The sequence below is a fragment of the Salvelinus sp. IW2-2015 genome, linkage group LG11, assembly GCF_002910315.2.
Source record: "Salvelinus sp. IW2-2015 linkage group LG11, ASM291031v2, whole genome shotgun sequence".
Classification (NCBI taxonomy): Eukaryota; Metazoa; Chordata; class Actinopteri; order Salmoniformes; family Salmonidae; genus Salvelinus; species Salvelinus sp. IW2-2015.
Window position 1 is genome coordinate 26,592,416 of NC_036851.1, and position 10,349 is coordinate 26,602,764.

Sequence of the window (10,349 nt, forward strand, 5' to 3'; positions counted from 1 at the left end):
CAGTTATGAAAACTTAGGACAATAAAGAGGCCTTTCTACTGACTCTGAAAAACACCAAAAGAAAGATGCACAGGGTCCCTGCTCATCTGCGTGAACGTGCCTTAGGCATGCTGCAAGGAGGCATGAGGACTGCAGATGTGGCCAGGGCAATAAATTGCAATGTCTGTACTGTGAGACGCCTAAGACAGCCCTACAGGGAGACAGGACAGACAGCTGATCGTCCTCGCAGTGGCAGACCATGTGTAACAACACCTGCACAGGATCGGTATATCCGAACATCACACCTGCGGGACAGGTACAGGATGGCAACAACAACTGCCTGAGTTACTCCAGGAACGCACAATCCCTCCATCAGTGCTCAGACTATTCGCAATAGGCTGAGAGAGGCTGGACTGAGGACTTATAGGCATGTTGTGAGGCAGGTCCTCACCAGACATCACCGGCAACAACGTTGCCTATGGGCACACCGTCGCTGGACCAGACAGGACTAGCAAAAAGTGCTCTTCACTGACGAGTCGCGGTTTTGTCTCACCAGGGGTGATGGTTGGATTCGCGTTTATCGTCGAAGGAATGAGCGTTACACCGAGGYCTGTACTCTGGAGCGGAATCAATTTGGAGGTGGAGGATCTGTCATGGACTGGGGCGGGCAATCTCAACGCTGTGTGTTACAGGGAAGACATCCTCCCCCCTCATGTGGTACCCTTCCTGCAGGCTCATCCTGACATGACCCTCCAGCATGACAATGCCACCAGCCATGCTGCTCGTTCTGTGCGTGATTTCCTGTAAGACAGGAATGTCAGTGTTCTGCCATGGCCAGCGAAGAGCCCGGATCTCAATCCCATTGAGCACGTCTGGGACCTGTTGGATCGGAGAGTGAGGGCTAGGGCCATACCCCCCAGAAATGTCCAGGAACTTGCAGGTGCCTTGGTGGAATAGTGTGGTAACATCTCACAGCAAGAACTGGCAAATCTGGTGCAGTCCATGAGGAGGAGATGCACTGCAACACTTAATGCAGCTGGTGGCCACACCAGATACTGACTGTTACTTTTGATTTTGATCCCCCCCCTTGTTCAGGGACACATTATTCCATTTCTGTTAGTCACATGTCTGTGGAACTTTTTCAGTTTATGTCTCAGTTGTTGAATCTTGTTATGTTCATACAAATATTTACACATGTTAAGTTTGCTGGAAAATAAACGCAGTTGACAGTGGGAGGACGTTTCTTTTTTTGCTGAGTTTAGTGATCTTTTGCTAACAACTACTGCTTTCACAGACTATCCACATTGACTCTATGCTCATCCATAGGTCTCTAACCATTCAAACTATGCTGCTGCTAAAATGATTATTGAATCAATTTATTACTGCTATCTATTGATTATTGATTGCCATTAGTATTTATCTACTTATCCTACTACTGGTCACTATTACTCCTGTTTATATGTATATATTACCATTATTATATTACTATAAGTATCTATATATTCCTACTACCAGTCACTTTTCAGCTCTGTTTACATGTAAAGTACCATTCAAAAGTTTGGACACACCTACTCATTCCAGGGTTTTTCTTTATTTTTACTATTTTCTACATTGTAGAATAATAGTGAAGACATCAAAACTATGAAAGAACAATCATGTAGTAACCAAAAAATGTTAAACAAATCTAAATATATATTAAATTCTTCGAAGTAGCCAGCCTTTACCTTGATGACAGCTTTGCACACTCTTGGCATTCTCTCAACCAGCTTCATGAGGTAGTCACCTGGATTGCATTTCAATTAACAGGTGGGCCTTGTTAAAAGTTAATTTGTGGAATTTCATACCTTTATGCGTTTGAGCCAATCACTTGTGTTGTGACAAGGTATGGGTGGTATACAGAAGATAGCCCTATTTGGTAAAAGACCAAGTCCATATTATGGCAAGAACAGCTCAAATAACCAAAGAGAAACGACAGTCCATCATTACTTGTAAGACATGAAGGTCAGTCAATCTGGAAAATTTCAAGAACTTTGAAGTGGCAGTGGCAAAAACCATCAAGCGCTATGATGAAACTGGCTCTCATGAGGACCGCCACAGGAAAGGATAACCCAGAGATAACTCTGCTGCAGAGGATAAGTTCATTAGAGTTAACTGCACCTCAGATTGCAGCCCAAATAAATGCTTCACAGAGTTCAAGTAACAGACACATCTCAACATCAAGTGTTCAGAAGAGACTTTGTGAATCAGGCCTTTTTTAGCTTAACATCCCCACCTGCCCTGAATGACAGGTCGCCACTGGTGCACATGTAACCTATAGCCTGTTTTAGAGAAATGTAATCATTGAATATTGTAAGAGCTTTCATTTGCTCCTTATGCCCCCTTTATTTATCCTATGGTTCTGACTTGGTGTACAGGAGAATACTGTAAGAACAGCCCATGTTCTGAATTCTGTCACTGTGCATTTCAAAAGTGCTGAAGAAATAGTTATATTCACTACGTCCATCCTAGCTCGCTCATTAATGTCTTAATCGAAATTACGGATGCCTCTTATCCGCTTTTCGTCTCGTTATGCCATAGTTTGTACATCTTAATTATCAGTAGAAACCACATTTGTTTAAGCAAGTCAGCCATATCAGATATGTCTTTTTAAAAGGCAGTAAATTAGGCTGAATGAACTGTGTCGCTGCCAGACAAGGTTCCGCTGATTGCCAGGTGTAGTAGTGGTAAGGATTCACTCCATGGTGCTGAAAAGAAAGCTCTGCTGCTGGGACAGCTTTATGTAGGCCCCAGTGGTGTAAAGTACTTAAGTAAAATACTTTAAAGTACTAAGTTACTTAAGTCGTTTTTGGGGGGTATTTGTACATTACTTTACTATTTATATTTTTGACAAAACATTTTTTTTACTTCTCTACATTCCTAAAGAAAATTATGTACTTTTTACTTCATACATTTTCCCTGACACCCAAAAGTACTTGTTACATTTGAATACTTAGTAGGAGAGAAATTGTCTAATTCACCAATTATCAAGAGAACATCACTAGTCATCTCTACTGCCTCTGATCTGGTGGACTCACTAAACACAAATGCTTTATTTCTGAATGATGTCTGAGTGTTGGTGTGCCCCTGGCTAGCCGTAAATAAAATAAAAAAACAGATTGTGCCATCTGGTTTGCTTAATATAAGGAATTTGAAATTATTTATACCTTTACTTTTGATGCTTAAGTACATTTTAAAAATTACATTTCCTTTTGATACTTAAGTATATTTAAACCAAATACTTTTACTCAAGTAGTATTTTACTGGGTGACTTTACACTTTTACTACTTTTAAGGTATCTTTACTTTCACTCAAGTATGACAGTTGGGTGCTTTTCCCACCAGGCCCTAACAGTTTGTGGACACCGTTTGTCACTGTTATAGTCCAATTAATTCATTGTTAAGTGTTGTGTAGGGATTTTGCTGGCATGCATAGAACATTTTTGTGGGGAGTTTGCCCCACCAAGATTTACATGCTAAAATCGCCACTACTGGAGAGACCTGAAAATAACTGTGTAGCGACGCTCCCCATCCAACCTGACAGAGCTTGAGAGGATCTGAGGAGAAGATTCCGAGAAACTCCCCAAATACAGGTGTGCCAAGCTTGTAGCTTCATAACCAAGAAGACTCCAGGCTGTAATCGCTGCCAAAGGTGCTTCAACAAAGTACTGAGTAAAAGGTCTGAATACTTATGTAAATGTTATATTTCCGGGTTTTTTGTACATTTGTAAAAATGTATAAATAACTGTTTTTGCTTTGTCATAATCGGGTATTGTCTGTAGATGAGTGAAAAAAACTATCAGTACATTTTAGAATAAGGCTGTAAAGTAACAAGATTTGGAAAAAGTCAAGGGGTCTGAATAGTTTCCGAATGCACTGTCTGAATAGTTTCCGAATGCATACTCGTATTTCTTTAACTCACATCGTAGTTATGTGTTTTTCATATTGTTTTTATAATACTATCTATATTATTATCACTGCATTGTTGGGAAAGAGCTCTCAAGTAAAGAACAAGAAGGCCAAAATATACACATTTCACCTGACATGACCATTACCCACATTATTGTGGAAACAATTCAATTCACCTTGTGCACAATCTATCATAATTAATCAGAGGTACATATGGTCATAAAGGATTATATACATACAAATGGGTTCAAGTTAAAACCTAGGCAACAGTAAAAATATTATGTTGGAAACTGTTTGAATAACCACCCATATGAACATTATGCCCAGGATACGTGATGACCGTAAATATAATTCCAGTGGCCTGTTAAAAAAACAACCTGTGTATCTCTAATCATTTGATATCAATTAGATGGGAACATGTAGTAGTTACAGAATCTGATATATATGTACAAAATGACCAAGTAGGAGACCTGGAAGGCAAGACCATTAAAGTGACATTCATGTAAGAAATGGTCTGATATCAAACTCCTGGATCAGACCTTTTGGAGACATGGTGCACGAACGGTGAATCCAATACAATTCTCTTCTCAATAATAGATGATCGGTATCTTCCCCCTCCTATGAGTTTTAACATGTTCGATGCCAATGTATCTCAAAGAGCTAATGTTGTGACGAGCCTCTATGAAATGCGCAGCCACAGGGTTTATCTGGTCAGTAGTCTTGATATTTCACCTGTGTTATGCTATCCTTGTTTTCAGAGCTCGTTTCGTTGGTCCAACATAGCCTAGCATAGACCACAAATACACTTGATCAGATACAGTGGGGAGAACAAGTATTTGATACACTGCCGATTTTGCAGGTTTTCCTACTTACAAAGCATGTAGAGGTCTGTAATTTTTATCATAGGTACACTTCAACTGTGAGAGACGGAATCTAAAACAAAAATCCAAAAATCACATTGTATGATTTTTAAATAATTAATTTGCATTTATTGCATGACATAAGTATTTGTCACCTACCAACCAGTAAGAATTCCGGCTCTCACAGACCTGTTAGTTTTCTTTAAGAAGCCCTCCTGTTCTCCACTCATTACTGATTAACTGCACCTGTTTGAACTCGTTACCTGTAAAAAGACACCTGTCCACACACTCAATCAAACAGATTCCAACCTCTCCACAATGCCAGACCAGAGCAGCTGTAAGGACATCAGGATAAAATTGTAGACCTGCACAGGCTGGGATGGGCTACAGGACAATAGGCAAGCAGCTTGGTGAGAAGGAAACAACTGTTGGCGCAATTATTAGAAAATTGAAGAAGTTCAAGATGACGGTCAATCACCCTCGGTCTGGGGCTCCATGCAAGATTTCACCTCGTGGGCATCAATGATCATGAGAAGGTGAGGGATCAGCCAGAACTACACGGCAGGACCTGGTCAATGACTGAAGAGAGCTGGGACCACAGTCTCAAGAAAACCATTAGTAACAACACATACGCCGTCATGGATTAATCCTGCAGCGTAGCAAGGTCCCCCTGCTTAAGCCAGTGCATGTCCAGGCCTGTCTGAAGTTTGCAATGACCATCTGGATGATCCAGAGGAGGAATGGGAGAAGGTCATGTGGTCTGATGAGACAAAAATAGAGCTTTTTGGTCTAAACTCGCACCTCGCGTGTTTGGAGGAAGAAGAAGTATGAGTACAACCCACAAACACCATCCCAACCGTGAAGTTATCTCATCGGGTCTGGCAACAGTGACCATACTTATAGGGAGATGCTCTCTACTACATGCAAAGCTTGGCTGCAGCTCCCCCGCGAACGACTTGCACACGTATTGACGGCGGAGGATTGATGGGGCCACCTGTATTGCGTCATTGGGCAACAACCTCCTTCACCTGCAGATAAAGCTTGACGATGGTCGTGGCTGAGGTCTTCAGCTCGCCAATCGACACGAGAGCACCGTGCCGACTCTAGAACAACCAGTAGGTCTCCGTAAGAGCATGACTCAGTTGGACCGCAGCCAGACCCAGTGCCACCTTTGGAAGTGAAGGGACCGTAGCGCGCAGGTCCTCCCCCCCTCCGCTCCTCAGAAATTCTTTGAGCGAGCTGAAATGTCATGTTTTGTCACTCTGATTATCATGTCTTTGTCCTACGCTCCCTCTGCGTCTTATTAGTCTTCTCTTTCTCTCTCTCTCTCCTCCTCCCTTCTCCCTCTCCCGCTCCTCTCTCTCTATATCCTTCCGTTCCTGCTCCCACTGTTTCTCATTCCCTAACGACCTCATTTATCTTTCCACCTGTTCCCCTATTTGCCTCTGCATAGAGTTCCTATTTCTCCCTCTGTTTCCGCTTCTGTCCTTGTCGGATTCTTTGTTTGATGTTTGCTGTTCCTGTGTCCTTGTTTCGCCCTGTCGTGTTCTTTGCCTTCTTCAGATGCTGCGTGTGAGCAGGTGTCTATATCGCTACGGCCAGTGCCTTCCCGAAGCGACCTGCATCTGTGGTCGCGTTCCAGTCGTTCTCTCTCTATTGACGAGAGGATTTCATTCTGTTTGGATTTACCATTGATTATATCCAGGGAATCATTATTTGTTTAATACTGGAATAAAGACTCTGTTACTATTACGCTCGCTTTTGGGTCCTCATTCACCAGCATAAACAGGAATCCGACAAAGAATGGAACCCCCAGCGTACGGATTCTCAACACTGACGTCGAGATCCAGGAGCAATGTCGGCAGACACGGCAGGAATTGTCTGCTGCTCGCCATGCGTTGAGACCCTGTCCGCTCAGGTCTTCCGATCTCTCCGGACAGTTTTCAGAGTCTTCGTCTCGTGCCACCAGCTACTTCCTGGTCTTCGAGTCTCCGGAACCTAGGGTTAATAACCCACCATGTTACTCTGGGCAGCCCACTGAGTGTCGCTCCTTTCTCACCAGTGTATATTGGTTTCTCTCTCCAGCCCAACACATACTCAAGAGAGAGAGCTCGGATCGCTTACGTCATTTCACTCCTTACTGGTCGGGCTCGGGAGTGGGGCACAGCTATCTGGAGGCAAGGGCTGAGTGTTCTAACGTTTATCAGAACTTTAAAGAGGAGATGATACGGGTTTTTGATCGTTCGTTTTGGGAAGGAGGCTTCAGGGTCCTGGCTTCCCTATGTCAAGGTGATCGATCCATAACGGATTACTCTATAGAGTTTCGCACTCTTGCTGCATCCAGTGACTGGAACGAGCCGGCGTTGCTCGCTCGTTTTCGGGAGGGACTCCACGCTGAGGTTAAGGATGAGATTCTCTTCCCGGGAGGTTCCTTCAGCGTGGACTCTTTGATTGCCTCTCAGCCATCCGCATAGAACGACGGGTAGATTTCCGTCACTCACGTAGCTCGTGGAAGAAGCTCGCGTTAACGGTGTTTCCCCCTCTCCGCATCTCAACCATCTCCTCCCACCGGCTCAGAGACTGAGCCCACGGCAGCTGGGAGGTATTCGCATCTCGACTAAGGAGAGAGGAAACGGAGAATCCAACCGCCTTTGCCTCTATTGCCGGTTCTGCTGAGACATTTTGTCATGTCATGTGCTCAGTCAAAAGCCAGAGCTCATCAGTAAGCGGACGGGCTTACTGTGGTGAGCCCTAGCTACTACTCAGGTCTCTCCATCAAGATCCTGTACTAACCTTGTCGGTCCATCTACGCTGGACCGGTTCGGCCTGCTCTCCTGCAGTGCCTCTTGATAGACTCATGACTAGGGCTGAGGGTTGTTTTATGGACGAAGCATGGGCTCGGAAACATGACATTCTCTCAGACAGTTAGGGAAGCCCACGCCCATGTTCGCCTTAGATGGTAGTCTTCCCCCAGTATCACGATGTGAGACACTACCTTTAACCCTCACTGTATCTGGTAAACCACAGTGAGACCATTTCCTTTTTGATTTTTCGTTCACCCTTTTACCCTGTTGTTTTGGGGTCATCCCTGGCAAGTATGTCATAATCCTTCTATTAATTGGTCTAGTAATTCTATTCTTCCTGGAACGTTTCTTGTCATGTGAAGTGTTTAATGTCTGCTATCCCTCCTGTGTCTTCTGTCCCCTCTACTTCAGGAGGAACCTGGTATTTGACAGGAGTGCCGGAGGAAAATCATGATCTGCGCGCACGGTCTTCAGTCCGTGCTCCAGAGCCAGCTCCCTTCCCCCTCACGGTCGTATAAGATTGTTGTATTGATCATCCTTCCGGGACCACTCCCCCTCGGGTAGATATAACTATCTCTCTGTCGGCTCCCGAACGTAAGGGCTCTCGAGATTATCTGTCTGTGTTTCTCCGACGACCCGTACCTACTGGTCCTTCTTCCTCTCCCTAAACCTAGCATTCGTTTCGTTTTAAGAAAATGACGCTACTCTCCTCCTCTCCGCGGAGCGGATTTTTCTTTGGAAGAAGATCGGTTAACTTCTGCGCCTACGTGGATTCATCTGAGGGACGATGACATAACGGTTAAGAATCGTTATCCGCTTCCCCTTATGTCGTCAGCCTTCGAGATTTTGCGGGAGCCAGGTTCTTTACTAAGTTGGACCTTCGTAACGCTTACATCTCGTAGCATCAGAGAGGGACGAGTGGAAGATGGCGTTTAACACTCCGTTAGGGCATTTTGAATACCGGTTCTGCCGTTCGGTCTCGCTAATGCTCCAGCTGTCTTTCAGGCATTAGTTAATGATGTACTGAGAGACATGCTGAACATATTTTGTTTTCGTTTACCTTGACGATATCCTGATTTTTTCACCGTCACTCGAGATTCATGTTCAGCACGTTCGACGTGTACTCCAGCGCCTTTTAGAGAATTGTCTCTACGTGAAGGCTGAGAAGTGCGCCTTTCATGTCCCTCTGTCACATTTCTCGGTTCTGTTATTTTCGCTGAAGGCATTCAGATGGATCCCGCTAAGGTCCAGGCTGTCAGCGATTGGCCCTTCCTAAGTCACGTGTCGAGTTGCAGCGTTTCTCGTTTCGCTAATTTCTATCGGCGTTTCATTCGTAATTTCGGTCAAGTGGCTGCCCCTCTCACAGCTCTGACTTCTGTCAAGCTTGCTTTAAGTGGTCCGGTTCCGCCCAGGGAGCTTTTGATCTCCTCAAGAAGCGTTTTACATCCGCCCTATCCTTGTTACTCCTGACGTCACTAAACAATATTGTCGAGGTTTGACGCTTCAGATGGGCGTGGGAGCCATTCTGTCTCAGCGCTCTCAGTCTGACGATAAGGTCCATCCTTGCGCTTACTTTTCTCATCGCCTGTCGCCATCGGAACGCAACTATGATGTGGGTACCGCGAACTGCTCGCCATCCGCTTAGCCATAGGCGAATGGCGACAGTGGTTGGAGGGGGCGACCGTCCCTTTTGTCGTTGGACTGACCATAAGAACCTTGAGTACATCCTTCGGCCAAACGTCTTAATGCACGTCAAGCTCGTTGGGCGTTGTTTTTCGCTCGTTTCGAGTTCGTGATTTCCTATCGTCCGGAAATAAGAACACCAAGCCTGATGCCTTATCCCGTCTCTTTAGTTCTTCTGTGGCTTCTACCGACCCCGAGGGATTCTCCCTGAAGGGCGTGTTGTCGGGTTGACTGTCTGGGGAATTGAGAGACAGGTAAAGCAAGCACTCACTCACACTGCGTCGCCGCGGCTTGTCTAGTAACCTTCTGTTCGTTCCTGTCTCTACTCGTCTGGCTGTTCTTCAGTGGGCTCACTCTGCCAAGTTAGCTGGCCACCCCGGCGTTCGGGGTCGCTTGCTTCTATCGCCAGCGGTTTTGGTGCCTACTCAGAGCGGGACACGCGCCGTTTCGTGGCTGCTTGTTCGGACTGCGCGCAGACTAAGTCAGGTAACTCTCCTCCTGCCGGTCGTCTCAGACCGCTTCCCATTCCTTCTCGACCATGGTCTCACATCGCCTTAGACTTTATTACCGGTCTGCCTTCGTCTGGGGAAGACTGTGATTCTACGGTTATCGATAGGTTCTCTAAGGCGGCACATTTCATTCCCCTCGCTAAGCTTCCTCCGCTAAGGAGACGGCACAAATCATCATTGAGAATGTGTTCAGAATTCATGGCCTCCCGTTAGACGCCGTTTCAGACAGAGGTCCGCAATTCACGTCACAGTTTTGGAGGGAGTTCTGTCGTTTGATTGGTGCTTCCGTCAGTCTCTCTTCCGGGTTTCATCCCACGTCTAACGGTCAAGCAGAAAGGGCCAATCAGTCGATTGGTCGCATATTACGCAGCCTTTCGTTTCGAAACCCTGCGTCTTGGGCAGAACAGCTCCCCTGGGCTGAGTACGCTCACAACTCGCTTCCTTCGTCTGCTACCGGGCTATCCCCGTTTCAGAGTAGTCTTGGCTACCAGCCTCCTCTGTTTTCGTCCCAGCTCGCCGAGTCCAGCGTTCCCTCCGCTCAGGCTTTTGTCCAACGTTGTGAGCGCACCT